The 18322-nt window shown below is 46.5% G+C and overlaps 1 long non-coding RNA gene across 1 annotated transcript in view; it reads right to left on the bottom strand.

Moving 5' to 3' along the window:
• Positions 1-3376: 3376 nt before the first annotated feature.
• The window catches only part of LOC140470775 (uncharacterized), a 63974-nt gene continuing 49028 nt past the window's right edge, over positions 3377-18322 (bottom strand). The window contains exon 6 of the long non-coding RNA XR_011956686.1: positions 3377-4060. This is a non-coding gene — a long non-coding RNA (uncharacterized lncRNA). The remainder of the gene's footprint in view (positions 4061-18322) is intronic.

The raw sequence follows: 18322 nt of genomic DNA, 5'->3' as shown, positions 1-18322 counted from the left end.
CTGAGGGACAGGATGTGCAGGTATTTGGAAAGGCAAGGACTGATTCGGGATAGTCAACATGGCTTTGTGTGTGGGAAATCATGTCTCACGATCTTGATTGAGTTTTTTGATGAAGTAACAAAGAAGATTGATGAGGGCAGAGCAGTAGATGTGATCTATATGGATTTCAGTAAGGCGTTCGACAGTGTTCCCCATCGGAGACTGATTAGCAAGGTTAGATCTCATGGAATACAGGGAGAACTAGCCATTTGGATACAGAACTGGCTCAAAGATAAAGGTGGTGGTGGAGGGTTGTTTTTCAGACTGGAGGCCTGTGACCAGTGGAGTGCCCCAAGGATTGGTGCTGGGCTCTCTACTTTTTGTCATTTACATAAATGATTGTGATGTGAGCATAAGAGGGACAGTTAGTAAGTTTGCAGATAACACCAAAATTGGAGGTGTAATGGACAGCGAAGAGGGTTACCTCAGATTACAACAAGATCTGGATTAGATGGGCCAATGGGCTGAGAAGAGGCAGATGGAGTTTATTTCAGATAAATGCGAGGTGCTGCATTTTGGGAAAGCAAACTTCTGACAAAGTTGAAAGACACTCCCATTGAGAATGTCCTTATCAGAGGGATCGGGAAGGCATTGTCAGTGAACAACAGACAACAGCACCACTGCTCAGCTGGTCATAAGGAAGGCAAGCAGCCTTTATTTCAGAGGGGATGATGGATAAAAGTTCGGATGTTTTGCTTAAAGGCTATACTGGTCAGACCACAGCTGGGAGACCATGTATAGTTTTGAAAGATAGACCTGAGCATTGGAGGCAATCCAGAGAAGTTTCACTCAGCTGATCCGGGGTATGGAGGGTCTGTCTGACAAGGAGAGATTGGGTAGATTGGTCCTGTCCTCATTGGAGTTTAGAAGAATGAGAGGTGACTTCATTTAACGTTCTTAGAGAGATGTGGAGAGAGGTTGTTTCCCCTTGTGGGGAAGAGCACGGGACCAGACGGATATCTTCTAAGAATAAGGGAGTGCTCGCCCATTGAAGACGGAGATAAGGAGGAATTTGTTCATTCAGAAGGGATTGAAGCTGTGAAATTCTTTACCACAGAGGTTTGTCAAAGCTGGGTCTTTCTAGATATTCAAGGCTGAGATAGAGAGGTTTTTAAATAGAAAGGGAATCGAGGGTTATAGGGGAAAGGTGGAAAAGTGGAGTTGAGGTGATCAGACCAGTCACAATGTCTTTGAATGGCAGAACAGAATCAACAGGTTGAATGGCCTACTCCTCGTCCTATAGATGTATGGACCCCATAAGGTGTAGTTACATAATCCTGTGTTTCTATTCTGACAGAGCGATGCAAACTTATTTTGAAATGTCACCCTCATCTTTCTTCTTTGCTTGAACAGCAGTGGACACACTTTCACCAGGAGTGGGGCCACTGGCATCTGATTCAAAGAATACACTTTGTCAGGTTCCAAAAGCAACACAGAGAGCACTGGAGGAGCTCAGCATCTCTGGAGGGAGAGAACGAGAGAGAAACAGGGAGAGAGAAAACAGAGTTATATCAGAGGTTATAAACACAACATGATGCAGAAAATCAGCCAGTCTTGGCAGCATCTGTGCAGAGAGAAAGAGAGAGAGAGAGAGAGAGAGAGAACTTCATTTTGAGTGTGTTGACTTCACATTAATCCTCTTGCCTTGCTGGCAAGTGTTTCTGCCAGATAAGGAGCTCGCTGTGTCAACTGGTGAGGCGTAGTTCCCTTTCTTTGTGTATCAGTTGCAGGCAGTCCATTAGACTTGTCTCTGGGTGGTTAGTATCAATTCCTGTTCTCTCTAACCCTAGGTCATTCAAAAACGCCATTAGAGTTTCCCTGAGACCCCACAGCTGATGATTCAGAGCTGCAGACCGATCTGCAGAAGCCAGATCCTGACCTCCCCCCTTTAGATTGTCTCCCTGGTTCCTGGGGTGGGAGATGTGGCGCTCAATCCCTCCAGGGTCATGTACCCATTGGAAAGGCTGTGCACAGATCAGACATGTTTGTCCAGCTTACTGATGGGAGAGAAAGGGGAGGGAAAACTGGAGGCAACTCACTCTCTTTGAAGAATGGATTGGAGAGATTGATCCTGGTGAGAAGTCCTCCAGGGAATGAAATAGCAAGGCCTGAGATGCGACAGGAAGGATGTCATTAAACTGATAAGGATGCAATAAAGATTGACAAGGACTCGATAATTTGAGTTTTAGGTCAAGGCTTGATAGGCTGGGACTTCTTAAGCCTGGAGTGTTGGAGGCTGAGGGGTAATCTTTTAAAAGTTTCTAAGATCATGAGGGACATCACAAGACTTTATCCCAAGTCTTTACCCCAGGGGAGGTGAGTCCAAAGCTAGAGGGCATAAGTTTAAGGTGAGCTGGGAAAGATTTAAAAGGGATCTGAGGGGGACCTTTTTTCTCACAAATGATCGTGCATTTTTGAAATGAGCTGCCAGAGGAAGTGATAGCGATAACTGAAATTACACCATTTACAAGACATTTGTATTGGATTGTATTGGATTGAATCAGACAGGTTGAGCAGGATAGGGCCCAAATGCAGGCAAATGGGGCTAGTTCAGTTTGGGAAACCTGGTCAGCATGGATAAGTTGGGCCGAAGGGCCTGTTTCTGTGCTGTATGACTCTATGTTTGCTGAGCTCCCTTTACACACCGCAGTTAAAGGGAGAAAATTATGGGAAAAGGGGGAGGCGGAGAGAAACCAGTTTGTAACCCACTCAGGGAGATGGATATTCACAGATTACAAGTATCCACTGCTGCTAGGTGGACCGAATAACCTCATTCCCTACTCAATGAAGCCACACGCCCATTTATTTCCTTTATTCAGGAAGGCTGGAGGAGAAATTATTTGCCTCCCTGAAGTACTTACGCTGCTAGAGAGAGAGAGGGGTCGACTTTGTGTTTGGATTCTATTCGATGATGTGTATGAAGGTGTTTTTCCTGCTTGTTTTCTGTAAGTGGTTGTTACATGTTATTATCTAAATGAAACATTGTATGTGTTTGTCTCTAGGATTAATGAGCTGCCAGTGCCATGCTATTAGGAGGAGCAAATACAATTCAAATTGGTTTGTGTGTGCGAGTTTGCACTTAAAATATTTCTAGTAGGATGGGGGGAGACAGATAGAAAGAGAGAGAGACGGGCGGGATTGAGGGAGGGGAGTGAAAGAGTTTGGACGCAGGATTGAGAGAGAGAGAGAGAAAGAGAAAGAGAGAGAGAGAGAGCAAACAGACAGACAGACAGACAGAGAGAGAGAGAGAGAGAGAGATATCGGGCCATGACTGCTTTCTGTGGCAGAGAATTCTTCAGGCTCCCCACTCTCTGGATGAAGATATTTCTCCCCATCTCAGTGCTGCCCTGTCTCCTTTAGACTGTGACCCCCTGGTTCTGGTCACCTCCACCCGGTGATTGGAAACAGCCTTTTGTATTGGCAGGTACAGTCTGGATGTGTCGATGGGCATCTCCTTTACTGTCAGAGTCCATCGCATTAAAGTCTACATTCCTTATCAGGTACTGTCACCAAATTTCTATATTGCCTTTCTCCAAAACTAAAGGGCATCAGTTTAGGGTGAGAGGGAAAGGTTTAAAAGGTACCTGAGTGGGAACTTTTTCAAACAGAGGATAGTTCCTATAAGGAGCTAGCTGCTGGGGGAATTGGTAGAGACGGATACAATTACAACATTTAAGAGAGATTTGGACAGGGACACTGTTTAGAGCAATATGGACCAAACTACAGGCAGATGGGACTATTTAATTTTGGAAACCTGGTTGGCATGGACATGTTGGGCTGAAGTGCCTGTTTCTGTGCTGGATGATCCTGTGACTCTATTGTGAGATGCCCTGAGCTCTCCATCTGAGCAGATTGAACAGACGTCTCCATTCAAAGAAAAAGTGTCCCCAGGACACTTCCCTACCACTTCTGGGTTAAACTCTCCCACTTCCGTTTCTATTCTCCTTTGTAAAGTAATCCATGGTTCCATTCTGACATTCTGGTCTCAGCTTTCCATATGGACATCAGATCTATGGCGTCCCTGAAATAGAATGCATCATTTTCTCACAGGCTGTGGTGCTTCCAATGCAAACGTACAAACTCAAGGTAAAAACAAACAGTGCATCCCTTTGATAAACAGAAATGCTGCCCCAAAACCCGTAGCTGCAGGATTTCAAACAGCAGATTCCTCTTTTAGCAAATGACACATGATTGCATCATCTCAGAGTTTAAAATCGAAAATGAGAACTTTTGTAGGCGTGACGGCCAATTCTCTCTCGTTTCTTTTAACAGTAAGAGGGGTTTCACATCTGGAGGTACACGGTATGTTTAAAATGTCACGTTGCACGATTTACACACAAAGGGAGGGAGATGTTTGGAACACCCACCAAAAAACCACAGTGGAGGCTGAATCAGATGTTAGTTTTCAATCTGAGAGAAATTGCAATTGCTAAGGTATTAACGGGATAGGGGCGAAAGAAAGTGGAATAGATTTAACATTAAGGTTATAAACACAGAAAATACTGGAGGAACTCAGCAGGTCCAGCATCATCTATGGAGAGAGAGAGAGAAAAAAAACAGAGCTAACGTTACAGATTATAAATACAGAATATACTAGAGAAACTCTGCAGGTCTCATGGCATCTTTGGAAGGAGAGAGAAAAAAATGTTAATGATACAGGTTATAAACACAGAAAATATTGGAGAAATTCAGTAGGTCTGACAGTATATGTGGAGAGAGAAAAAAAACAGCGTTAACATGTTGAGTCCTGTAACCGTTTATCAGTTGACCTTTAACTGCCCTTTGAAATGGCTGAGCAAACTATTTAGTTATATTCATCGCTCTGAAGTATCAACAATGAATTGAAACCAGACGGATCACCCAGTATCAACCTGGAAACAGGAAAAGACAATGGCAGATACAACCCTATCGACTCTACAGAGAGCTCCTCACTAACATCTGGGGCTAGTACCAGAACTGGGAGAGTCATCATCGTACTCACTTAATCATACCTTACAGACAATGTCCCAGACACCACCATCACCAAGGTAAAAACAATGACTGCAGATGCTGGAAATCAGATTCTGGATCAGTGGTGCTGGAAGAGCACAGCAGTTCAGGCAGCATCCAAGTAGCTTCGAAATCGACGTTTCGGGCAAAAGCCCTTCATCAGGAATAAAAACATCATCACCATCCCTGGATAGGTCATGTCCCGAAGTGGGACACACCTAGCAGAGGTGGCTGCACAATGGAATACAGTCCAGAGGGAGTTACACGGCGAGTCCTCAACATTGACTATGGACAACATGAGGTCTCATGGCTTCAGGTTAAACATGGGCAAGGAAACCTCCTGCTGAATACCACATATCGTCCTCCCTCAGCTGATGAATCGGTATTCCTCCATGATAAACAACACTTGGAGGAATTTCTGAGGATGGCAAGGGCACAAAATCTAACTTGGGTGGAGGATTTCAGTGTCCACCAGGAAGACTGGCTCAGCAGAAGCACTACTGATCGAGCTGGTCAGGTCTTAAAGAACATAGCTGTTAGACTGGGTCTGCAGCAGGTGGTGTGGGATCCAACAAGTGGGAATAACAACATAACCTCATCCTTACCAACCTGCCAGCTGTAGATGCATCTACCTCTGTTCACATCGGTAAGAGTGACCCCTGCACAGTCCTTGTGGAAATGGAGTCCCATTGAAGATCATTACTGCTTATGGGATATGGGTGTCACTGGCTGGGCACATCATTAATTGTTCCCTTCCCTGGTTGCCCCCTTGAGAAGGTGATGGTGAGCTGCCTTCGTTAACCACTGCAATCCACATGCTATAGATAGACCCACAATTCCCTTAAAGAGGGAATTCTATGATTTTGACCCAGCAACACTGAACGCTCAGCTGATGTATTTCCAAGTCAGAATGGTGAGTGGCTCAGAGGGGTATTTGCAGGGGATGGTGTTCCCATGTATCTGTATACTGTGTCCTTCTGGATGGAAGTTGCTACGGGTTTGGAAGGTGCTCTCTCAGGATCTTGGGTGAATTTCCGCAGAACACCTTGTCAATGGTACACACTGCTGCTACTGAGGATGTTCATGGATGTGGTGCAGGAACTGCTTTTTCCCTGGATGGTGTTGAGTGTCTCGAATATTGTTGGAGCTGCACCCATCCAGGCAAGTGGGGAGTATTCCTCTGACTCCTGAGTTGTGCTTTGTCAATGATGGTCAGGCTTTGGGAAGGAGAAACGTTGATTAAACTACAAAATGCAGATTTTGCATCAGATACAAAAACCAAGGGCCTGAACTATGATTTAAGAGTGAAAGGCTTCAGTGAAATTTCACTCATTAGAAATGACTGTTATTGTTCTGCAGGCCAGCCTGAAGTGTCAGATTTATAAAGGCTTCCTGGTATAAGAACAACTTTACAAGATTAAATCTTACAACTTTAGTGGAAGAGTTGGTAGTAAAACTGAGGGATTATACCAGTGACAAATTGGGAATGTTTTTTCATGTTAACCATTGGACATGGTGATCGTTGGTACATAAATGTTGATGTATGTACTCTGTGTCGAACAACATTCCTTTTGCAGAGAGACCACACAATTTATCGTACTCCACGCTCATCCATTCATCAAGTCCCAAGGGGCATGGCAATGCACCAAGGAAGAGAATTCTCAGGTTTCCCAGATTTTAATGCTGACCATCAGGACCAGAAGATATTGAAAAAAAGAGATGGCTATTCGGTCCTTTGATCCTGTCCACATTTCAGTCAGTTAAATGACTAACCTGTGAACGTGTTTCAGGGCACAACAGCTCCAGAGAGATTACCCACCTTGGTTAGAAGGCTGGCCTCACCCTAAACTTGGCCAAATTCCAAACTGAGGCTCACCCTAAACTGGGACACATTCCAAACTGGGCCTCATCCTAAACTGGGCTACATTCCAGACTGGGCCTCACCCTAAACTGGGCCACATTCCAAACTGGGCCTCACCCTAAACTGGGCCACATTCCAAACTGGGCCTCACCCTAAACTGGGCCAAATTCCAAACTGGGCCTCACCCTAAACTGGGCCAAATTCCAAACTGGGCCTCACCCTAAACTGAGCCACATTCCAAACTGGGGCTAACCCTAAACTGGGCCTCACCCTAAACTGGGTCACTGTTCAAACTGAGCCTCACCCTAAATTGGGCCACCTTCCAAACCGGGCCTCACCCTAAACTGGGCCACATTCCGAACTGGGCCTCACCCTAAAATGGGACACATTCCAAACTGGGCCTCACCCTAAACTGGGCCAAATTCCAAACTGGGCCTCAATCTAAACTGAGCCACATTCCAAACTGGGGCTAACCCTAAACTGGGCCTCACCCTAAACTGGGTCACAGTTCAAACTGAGCCTCACCCTAAATTGGGCCACCTTCCAAACCGGGCCTCACCCTAAACCTGGCCACATTCCATACTGGGCCTCACCGTAAAATGGGACACATTCCAAACTGGGCCTCACCCTAAACTGGGGCACATTCCAAACTGGGCCTCACCCTAAAATGGAACACATTCCAAACTGGGCCTCACCCTAAAGTGGGACACCTTCCAAACTGGGCCTCACCCTAAACTGGGTGACATTCCAAACTGGGCCTCAATCTAAACTGAGCCACATCCCAATCTGGATCTCACCCTAAACTGTACCACATACAAAACTGGGCCACATACCAAATTGGGTTTCACAATAAACTGGGCCACATCCCAAACTAAGCCTCACTCTAAACTGTGTCACATCACAAACTGTGCTTCACCCTAAACTGGGCCACATCCCAAAGTAGGGCTCAACCTAAACTGGGCCACATCACAAACTGAGCTTCATTATAGTCTAGGATATATCCCATACTGGGCAACATTCTAAACTGGGCCACATCAGAGACTGGGCCTCACATTTAACTAGGCCATATCCCAAAATTGGCCTCAAACTAAACTGGGCCGCACCCTAACCTGGGCCAAATCCAAATTGGGGCCACACCCTAAATAGGGCCACATCCTAAAATAAGCCTCATCCTAAACTGGGCCACAGGCCAAACTGGACCTCGCCCAAAATTGGGCCACATCCCAAATTGGGCCTCACCTTGAAATGGGCTACATCATAAACTGGGCATCACCCTAAATATGGACAACATGCCAAAAGTGAGCCTCACCCTAAACTGGGCCACTTCCCAAACTGGATCTCACCTTAAACTGGGCCATGTCCCAACTTGGGCCTCACTGTAAGCTGAGCCTCAAACAATTTTTCATCAGATCATATTCTTGGTCCAAATGTAAAGTGGGCCGTTTCATAAACTAGAACGCATCCTAAACTGGACCTCATTCAGAACTGGGCCAAATGTCACACTGGGCCTCATCCTAAATTGGGTCAGATATTACCGCCTCCGACGACTGACTGTGTGGAGTTTGCACGTTCTCCCCATGTCTGCGTGGGTTTCCTCTGGGTGCTCCGGTTTCCTCCCACAGTCCAAAGATGTGCAGGTCAGGTGAATTGGCCATGCTAAATTGCCGGTAGTGTTAGGTAAGGGGTAGATGTAGGGGTATGGGTGGGTTGCGCTTCGGCGGGGCGGTGTGGACTTGTTGGCTGAAGGGCCTGTTTTCACACTGTAAGTAATCTAATCTAATCTACCCTGGGACCCACCCTAAACTGCACCTCATTCTACACTGGGTGACATCCTAAATTGAGCCACACTGGAGAGTGGGCCCATCCAAAGTTGGGACACATTATAAATCTTTCCACCACATAAATTGGGCCTGACCCAAAAGTGGGTCTTATCCCAAACCAGGCCTCATACTAATCTGGCCCTCATCTTAAACTGGGCCTCATCCTGAACTTGGACTCAGGCTAAAATTGGCCATATCCCAAATTCGGCCTTACCCTAAATTAGGCCACATCACAAACGAGGCCTTATCCTAAACTGGGCCACACCCTAAACTGCACCTCACCCTAACCTGAGCCACATCCCACACTGGTCCTCACCCCAGACTGGGTTCTCACAAAAATATAGGCCACATCCCAAAGTAGGCCTCACACCAAACTGGGTCACATCCCATTCTATGCATCACCCTTGACTGGGCTGCATCAAAAACTGGGTGTCATCCTGTATTCGGCTGCATCCCAAACTGGGCCACACCCTGAACTCGGCGATATTCCAAACTGGGCCTTGCTGTAAGGTGAGCCTCCCACAAACTTTTTCCAGATCATAAACTGGGCTGAATCCAAACTGGGTCTCACCCTGAACTATGCCACATACCAAAGTGAGACTCACCCTAAACTGGACACGAGGCCAAACTGAATCTCACTCAAAGCTGGGCTGGATCCCAAACTGGGCCTCACCTTGAACCAGGCTACATCCTAAACTGGGCATAAACATAAACTGGGCAACATCCCATCCTGGGCCTCACAGTAAGGTGAGCCTCACACAAGTTTTTTTTCAGATTGTAATTTTGGCTCAAGTGTAAACTGCACCCATTCGTAAAGTTGACCTCATCCTAAACTGGACCTCTTCCTCAACTGTGCCTCATACTAAACTAGGCCAAATGTCACATTGGGCCTCATTGTAAATTGGGCCAGATATTACACTTTGACTTATTCTAAACTGCACCTCATTCTATGCTGGGTGTCAATCCAAATGGAGCCTCATCGGAGACTGGACCCATCCTAAATTAGGACTTACTATAAACTTTTGCACCATATAAACTGGGCCTCATCCAAAAGTGGGTCTCATCGAAAACCAGGTCTCATACTAAACTGGACCTCATCCTAAACTGGGACTCAGCCTAAAATGGGCCATATGCCAAACTGTGACTCATCCTAAACTGGGTGAACGTGAGGACTGCAGATGCTGGAGATCAGAGTCAAGATTGGAGTGTTGCTGGAAAAGAACGGCAGGTCAGTCCATATCCGCGGAGCAGGAAAACTGACGTTTCAGGCAAAAGCCCTTCATCAGGAATTGATGATGAAGGGCATTTGCCCAAAACATCAATTTTCCTGCTACTCGGATGCTGCCTGACATGCTGTGCTTTTCCAGCACCACTCTAATCAAGACTCACCCTAAACTGGACCACATCCCAAACGAGGCCTTATCCTAACCCGGGCCACATCCCAAACTGGGCATCTCCTTAAATGGAGCCTCATCTCAAACTTGTCCTCACCATTACCTGGGCCACTTTCCAAACAGGGCCTCACCCTAAACTGGGCCACATCATAAACTGGACCTCACCCTAATCTGGGCCACATTCGAAAATGGGCCTCAACCTTAACTAGGCAACATCTCAACTTTGCCAAAACTAAACTGGTCCAATTTCGAACTCAACTGGGCCACATGCCAAACTGGGTGTCACCCTAAACTGGGCTGCATCCCAAACTAGGCATCACCCTAAACTGGGCCACATCCCAAAGTGAACCTCACCATAAACTGAGCCTCATCCCAAACTGTGACTCACCCTGAACTAGGCTACACCCTAAACTGGGCATCATCCCAACCTTGAGCTCACTGTAAGGTGAGCCTCACCCAAATTCTTTTTCAGATCGTAAATTTGGCCCAAATGTAAAGTGTACCCATTCATAAAGTTGAACTCATCCTAAACTGGACCTCATCCTACATTGTGCCTCATTTTAAACTAGGCCAGATATCACACTTGGCCTCATCCTAAATTGTGCCAGATATTACTCTGGGCCTCATCCTAAACTGCACCTCATACGAAGCTGGGTGCCATCCAAAACTGCGCCTCATCAGAGATTGGGCCCATTCTAAATTAGGACTGAGTACAAACCATGCCACAACTTAAACCGGGCCACAGCCAAAAGTGGGTCTTATCTCAAACCAGGCCTCATACTAAACCAGACCTCATCTTAAACTGGGCCTCATCCTGAACTGGGACTTAGCCTAAAATGTGTGAAATTGAGGACTGCAGATGCTGAAGATTAGAGTCTAGATTAGTGTTGCTGGAAAAGCACAGCAGGCCAGGTAGCATCCAAGGAGCGGGAAAATCGACGGTTGAGTAAAAGCCCTTCATCAGGAATGATGATGAAAGGCTTTCATCATCATGCTCCTCCGATTCTGTCTTACCTGTTGTGCTTTTCCAGCACCACTCTCATCTAGACTCACCCCAAACTGGGCCATATCTCAAATTTGGCCTTATCCTAAACTGGGACACATTCAATCTGGGCCTCTCCCTAAACTGGGCCACATCACAAACTGAGCTTCATTATATACTGGGACACATTCTATTATGGGCATCACCCTAAATTGGGCCACATCTGAGACTGGGCCTCACACTAAACTAGGCCATATCCTAAATTTGGCATCACCGTAAGCTGGGTCACATCTCAAACTGGATTCACACTCTAAACTGAGCCACATCTCAAACTGGGACTCAACCTAAACTGGGCCATATTCTAAGCTAGGCCACATCCCAACTGTGCTATCCTAAGTTGGGCCACTTTGGATACAGGGTCTGAACCTAAACTGGGCCACATCCCAAATGGAGCCTCACCCTAAACTGGGCAGCATTTCAAACTGGGCCTAACTCTAAACTGGGCCACAGCTCAAACTGGATCTCATCCTAAACTTGGCCAGATCCCAAACTGGGCCTCATCCTGAATTTGGCTACATCCTAAACTGGGCATCAACATAAACTGGGCCACATCCCAAACTGCGCCTCACCCTAACCCGAGCCACATCCCACACTGGTCCTCACCCTAAACCGGACCTCATCACACCAAACTAGGCTACATCCCAAAGTTGGCCTAACCCTAAACTGAGCAACATGACAAAACTGGGCCTCCAACTAAATTGAGCTTCACCCCAAACTAGACCTCACACTAACATAGGCCACATCCCAAAGTGGGCCTCACATGAAACTGGGTCACATCCAAAGCATCACCCTTGTCTGGGCTGCATCAAAAATTGGGTGTCATCCTATACTTGGCTACATCCCAAAGTGGGCCACACACTGAACTGGGCGATATTCCAAACTGGGCCTTGCTGTAAGGTGAGCCTCCCACAAACATTTTCCAGATCGTAAACTTGGTCCAAATTTAAACTGGGCCACTTTGTAAACTGAACCTAATACTAAACTAGACCTCATCATAAACTGGTCCTCATTCTAAACTAGGCCAGATGTCACACTGGGCCGGATATTACATAGGGCCTCATTCTACATTGGGTGTCAATCTAAATTATGTCTCACCGGAGACTGGGCCCATCCTAAATTGGGACTCACTATAAACCTTGTCACAGCTTAACCACGGCCTCATCCAAAAGTGGGTCTCTTCCCAAACCAAGCCTCATACAAAACTGGAACTCATCTAAAACTGGGCCTCATCCTAAACTGGGACTCAGCCTAAAATGGGCTATATCCCAAACTGGACCTCACCATGACCTAGGACACATCTCGATCGAGGCCTTATGCTTAACTGGGCCACATCTGAGACTGGGCCTCACACTAAGCTAGGCCACATCCCAAAGTTGGCCTCACCCTAAACTGGGTCACATTCCAAACTGGATCTCACCCTAAACTGGGCCACATCTCACCTGAGCCTCACCCTAAACTGGGCTTCATCCCAAATAGGGCTTTAACCTGAAATAGGATATATCCCAAAGTGTGCCTCACCTTATGCTGAACAATGTGGCAAACTGAGCCTCAAACGAAACTGGGTTTCATCCCAAATTGGGTCTTCACTGTAACGTAGGCCACCTCCCAAAGTGAGTCTCATCCTATACTGGGCCACCTTCCAAACTGGGTCTCACATTAAAATGGGCTACATCATAAACTGGCCCTCACCCTAAACTGTCCCACTTCCAAAACTGGGCATCACCCTAAACTGGGGGAAAGTGAGGACTGCAGATGCTGGAGATCAGAGCTGAAAAATGTGATGCTGGAAAAGCGCAGCAGGTCAGGCAGCACTAATCCTGAACTGGGACTCAGCCTAAACTGGACCAGATCCTAGCTGGGCCTCACCCTAAACTTGGCGAAAATGAGGACTGCAGATGCAGGAGATCAGAGTTAAGATTAGAGTGTTGCTGGAAATGCACAACACATCAGGCAGCATCTGAGGAGCAGGAAAATCAATGTCTCGGGCAAAATTCCTTCATCGGGATTGATGATAAATAGCTTTCACCTGAAATATCGGTTTTCCTGCTCCTCAGATGTTGTCTGATGTACTGTGCTTTTCTAGCACCACTCTAAACTAGACTCACCCCCAAAATGGGCCACATCCCAAACTGGGCCTCTCCCTAAACTGAGCCTCAACACAAACTGGTCCTCAATATAAAATGGGCCACATTCCAAACAGGGACTCACCATAAACTGGGCTACATCACAAACTGAGCTTCATTGTAGACTGGGACATAACCCATACTGGGCCTCAACCAAAACTGGACCACGTTCCAAACAGGCCCTCAGGCTAATCTGGGTCACATTCCAAACTGGGCCTCAACCTAAACCCTGCCTCACCCAAATGGGGCCTCACCCTAAACTGGGCCACATTCCAAAGTGAGCCTCACCATAAACTGGGCCACAGCCCAAACTGGATCTCACCTTAAACTGGGCCATATCCCAAACTGGGCCTTACACTAAACTGAGCCACATCCGAAACTAGTCCTCACCCTAAACTGGGCCTCATTCCAAATTGGGGCTTCACACTAAACCAGGCCACATCCGAAAGTGAGCCTTACCCTGATCTGGATCACATCTCAAACTGGGTCTCATCCTAAACTGGGCCTCAAAGTGAACTGGGCCACATTCCAAATTGAGCCTCAGCCTAAAACCTACATCCAAAAGTGGGACTCAGCCTAAACTGCGCCACGTCCCAAATTGTGTCTCACCCTAAACTGGGCATTATCTTAAACTGGGACTCATCCTAAACTGGGTGAAAGTGAGGACTGCAGATGCTGGAGATCAGAATCTAGATTGAAGTGTTGCTGGAAAAGCACGGCAGGTCAGTCCACATCTGAGGAGCAAAAAAATTGACGTTCCGGGCAAAAGCCCTTCATCAGGAATTGATGATGAAGGGCATTTGCCCAAAACATCGATTTTTCTGCTACTCGGATGCTGCCTGACATGCTGTGCTTTTCCAGCACCACTCTAATCTAGACTCACCCTAAACTGGGCCACATCCCAAACAAGGCCGTATCCAAAACTGGGCCAAACCCCAAAATGGGTGTTTCCCTAAATGGAGCCTCATCCCAAACTTGTCCTCACCATTACCTGGGCCACTTTCCAAACAGGGCCTCACCCTAAACTGGGCTGCATCTGGGACTGGGCCTCACACTAAACTAGACCACAGCCCAAAGTGGTCATCAACCAAAACTGAGCCACACCCTAATCTGGGCCACATTCCAAAATGGGCCTCAACCTAAACTGGGCCACATCCCAACTTTGCCAAAACTAATCTGGGCCAATTTTGAAAAAGGATCTCAACCTAAACTGGGCCACATCCCAAATGGGGCCTCACCCTGAACTGGGCCACATCCCAAACTGGGTGTCACCCGACACCTGGCTGCATTCCAAACTGGGTCTCACCCTAAACTGGGCTGCATCCCAAACTGGGCATCACCCTAAACTGGGCCTCACCCTGAAATAGGCTACCCCTAAACTGGGCAACATCCCAATCTGGAGCTCACTGTCCGGTCAGCCACACACAAATTAGTTTTCAGATTATAAATTATGCCCAAATGTAAAGTGCACCCATTTGTAAACTTGACCTGATCCTAAACTGGACCAGGGTTGGTGACGATTCGTCGTGGCACATTCGGCGTGCCAATTAGCCACTGCCGGTTCGCCACCAGTGTTTGTCCACAGGGGTCGTTTAACCTCTGGAGACTATTTGCCACTGGTAATATATATATGTAGTGATTGCTTTCCCTCCCGCCTGTTCTTTCATACTTCTCAGTCCCCTTTATTTATACAACAACATTGTACATATTGATTTAAAAAAGGAGGTGAAATAAATATCATTATATTGGTTTATACATAAAAATGAGTTACAAACACTTGCGGTGGTGAATCATCCTCAGCGGCCAAAGGGTGGTGGCGAAGTGTCCTCGACGTTGAAAGGGCAGTGGCTAATCGACAGCGGCGGCGAATTGTCCCATCCTGACTGGAACTCATCCTAAACTGGATCTCATCCTACATTGTGCTTCATTTTAAACTAGGCCAGATGTCACACTTAGCCTCATCTTAAATTGTGCCAGATATTACTCTGAGCCTCATCCTGAACTGCACCTCATACAAAGCTGGGTGCCATCCAAAATTGTGCCTCATCGTATTAGGATTGGGCCCATCCTAAACTGGGACTGAGTACAAACCATGCCACAATTTAAACTAGGCCACATCCAAAAGTAGGTCTTATCCCAAACTAGGCCTCATAACTAAACTTGACCTCATTTAAAACTGGATCCTATCCTGAACTGGGCCTCATCCCGAACTGGGCCTCACCCTAAACTGGGCCTAATCCCAAATTGGGGTTTCACGCTAAAATAGGCCACATCCCAAAGTGGACCTCATCCTGAATTGGGACACTTACCAAACTGGGCCTCACCCTTGACTGGGCCACATCAAAAACAGGGTGTCATCCTAAACTGGGCCTCGCCTTAAACTGGGCTGCATTCCAAACAGGGCCTCACCCTAAACTGGCCCCCATCCCAAAGTGAGCCTCACCCTAAACTGAGCCATAGCCAAAAGTTGGCCTCAAACTAAACTGAGACACATCCCAAACTGAATCTCACTCAAAACTGGGCCACATCCCAAACTGTGCCTCAACCTGAATTGGACCACATCCCAAACTGGGCCTTACTGTAAGGTGAGCCTCCCACAAACATTTTTCAGATCATAAACTTGGCCCAAATGTAAAGTAGGTCCCTTCGTAAAATAGACCGCATCCTAAACTTAGCCTCCTTCTAAAACTCAGCCAGATGTCACACTGGGCCTCATCCTAAACCGCGCCTCATTCTACATTGGGTGTCAATCTAAATTGAGCCTCTTCGGAGACTGGGTCCATCATAAATTGGGAATCACTATAAACCTTGCCACAGCTTAACCTGGGCCTCATCCAAAAGTGGATATCTTCACAAACCAAACCTCATACTAAACTGGAACTCATCTAAAACTGGGCCTCATCCTGAACTGGGACTCAGCCTAAAATGGGCTATATCCCATTTAGGGTGTTATGTACATTAGTCAGAGGGAATGGATCTGGGTGGGTTACTCTTCAAAGAGTCGTTGTGGACTTGTTGGGCCAAAGAGTCTGTTTCCACACTAGGGAACCTAATCTACTCTAAACTGGACCTCATTCTAAACTTGGCCTCCGTCTAAAACTAGACCAGATGTCACAAAGGTCCTCACCCTAAATTGGGCCGGATATTACACTGGGCCATCATCCTAAACCACGTCTCATTCTACGCTGCGTATTTTAAATATATGACTTACTTATAAATATACTCGGCATTCGGAGGCCTTTGGGGACGCTCCGTTATGCGCGCGCGCAGGATAAGGTCATGTGGTGCATCGCACCGTTCCAAAACAAGGTCATGTGGTGCATCGCACTGTTCCAAAACAAGGTCAGGTGATGCACTGTTTCACGCGCCGGAAGCGAGCAGGGAGGTCACGTGGTCCTCCGTTTCGCGGGCAAAATGGGGTCACGTGGTACTCCGTTTAGCACGCAAAACAAGGTCACGTGGGGTCGAACATCCGGGAATGGAAGGAGGCGGAGAATGGAGTCAGACTAACAACCAATCAGAAGATAATCCCACCTCAGTGACTGCATGATGTTTTTTACTATATAAAAAGACTGGGTCAGGGACAAGGGTGTGGTATTTTTCTGAACTGACACACTGTATAGTTTGTCAGGGACGGAAAGGTCAAGACCCAGAGCTCTGTATGCTTTATCCACTTACTGTAAAATAAACTCAGTAAGTGTGGGACCGAATATCTTCTCCTATTAAAGAACACGCAGGACTTGGCTCACACATAGAAGAAAGTAAGTTAGTAGATTGAGCCAGAGTCTGACAATTGGTGACCCCGACGTGATGAAGACGGAGAAGTGACGGAAAAGAGAGCGAAATAGAAACAATGGACAACTGATGTTTGATGACAACAAGCGGCGCCGCATTAAAATAAAGGTGAGCAGACGCCTGTTTATATCGAAGTTCTGCAATTGGAAACACTAAATTGATTGTTGTCATTATACTGCAAGTGTCCTAGTAAGAGTAAGTGGATAAAGTTTTGATATAGTACGTACAGGTTTAAAGTCCCTTGGGGTTAGAGTCCCCATAAAAGCAACAAGGTACGTAAGTGTGAGGAGGTTTAAAGTCCATTGAGCAGGATCTCAAAAAAGCAACACTCACAAATTGTGGTGTATGATTGATGTGTATGATTGATATGTTCTATGTTTTAAAACTTATATTGGGAAATGTAAAGAAGGTGGCAGAACAGCCAATAGTGTGTTGAAGTAAGGGACAGTGGTGTCTCGGCGAGAGAGAGAGTTATCAGTAGGAATCTAACAGTAACAACAGCGACACTGCTGATAAATCTCACTGAAAGGGTCAGTTGCTCGGGTGTACTCTATACAAACTGACTGGCCACCGGTGTTGTCTCTGATTGGGTTAGTTGTGCAAGTATATTACGTCCAAACAATTGACTGCTAGACGCGAGGATTAAAATAAAATACATAACATGAAAGGGGAATTTGATAAAGAGTGTGAGGAATATGGAGGATGTTCTTTTGACTTAATTTTGCCCATAAAACAGCAGTGGGCTAAAGCTAGAATTCAGTTAGTGAGTGGGGTTGCGAAGGATAAACAAAAAACAATGATGGAGAAATATGATAAGATTTGGGACAAATTACAACAACAGGGCAAAGTCCCTAAAGATGAGGAGAGAAAAAAATTGTCTTCGTTTTTAGGAAAAGCAGAAGAGCAAGCTAAATTAGAAGTTGAAGAGCACATGAAGGGAAAGCAAGGCTCAATATTAGTTAGAAGAAAGTGGACAAAAGAAGGTGAGGAGAAAGAAGAGAGGAGGATTTATCTGCATAATATGACATTAGCCTGTATGGCGGTAGAAACATTGCAAAAGAGGGTGGGTAGTATCTCTGACGGCACAGTGGCACAGTGGTTAGCACTGCTGCCTCACAGCGCCAGAGACCCGGGTTCAATTCCCGACTCAGGCAACTGACTTGTGTGGAGTTTGCACATTCTCCCCGTGTCTGCGTGGGTTTCCTCTGGGTGCTCTGGTTTCCTCCCACAGTCCAAAGATGTGCAGGCCAGGTGAATTG

This window comes from Chiloscyllium punctatum, chromosome 52 (assembly GCF_047496795.1).
Source record: "Chiloscyllium punctatum isolate Juve2018m chromosome 52, sChiPun1.3, whole genome shotgun sequence".
NCBI lineage: Eukaryota > Metazoa > Chordata > Chondrichthyes > Orectolobiformes > Hemiscylliidae > Chiloscyllium > Chiloscyllium punctatum.
This window is presented reverse-complemented; position numbering and strand designations above follow the sequence as displayed.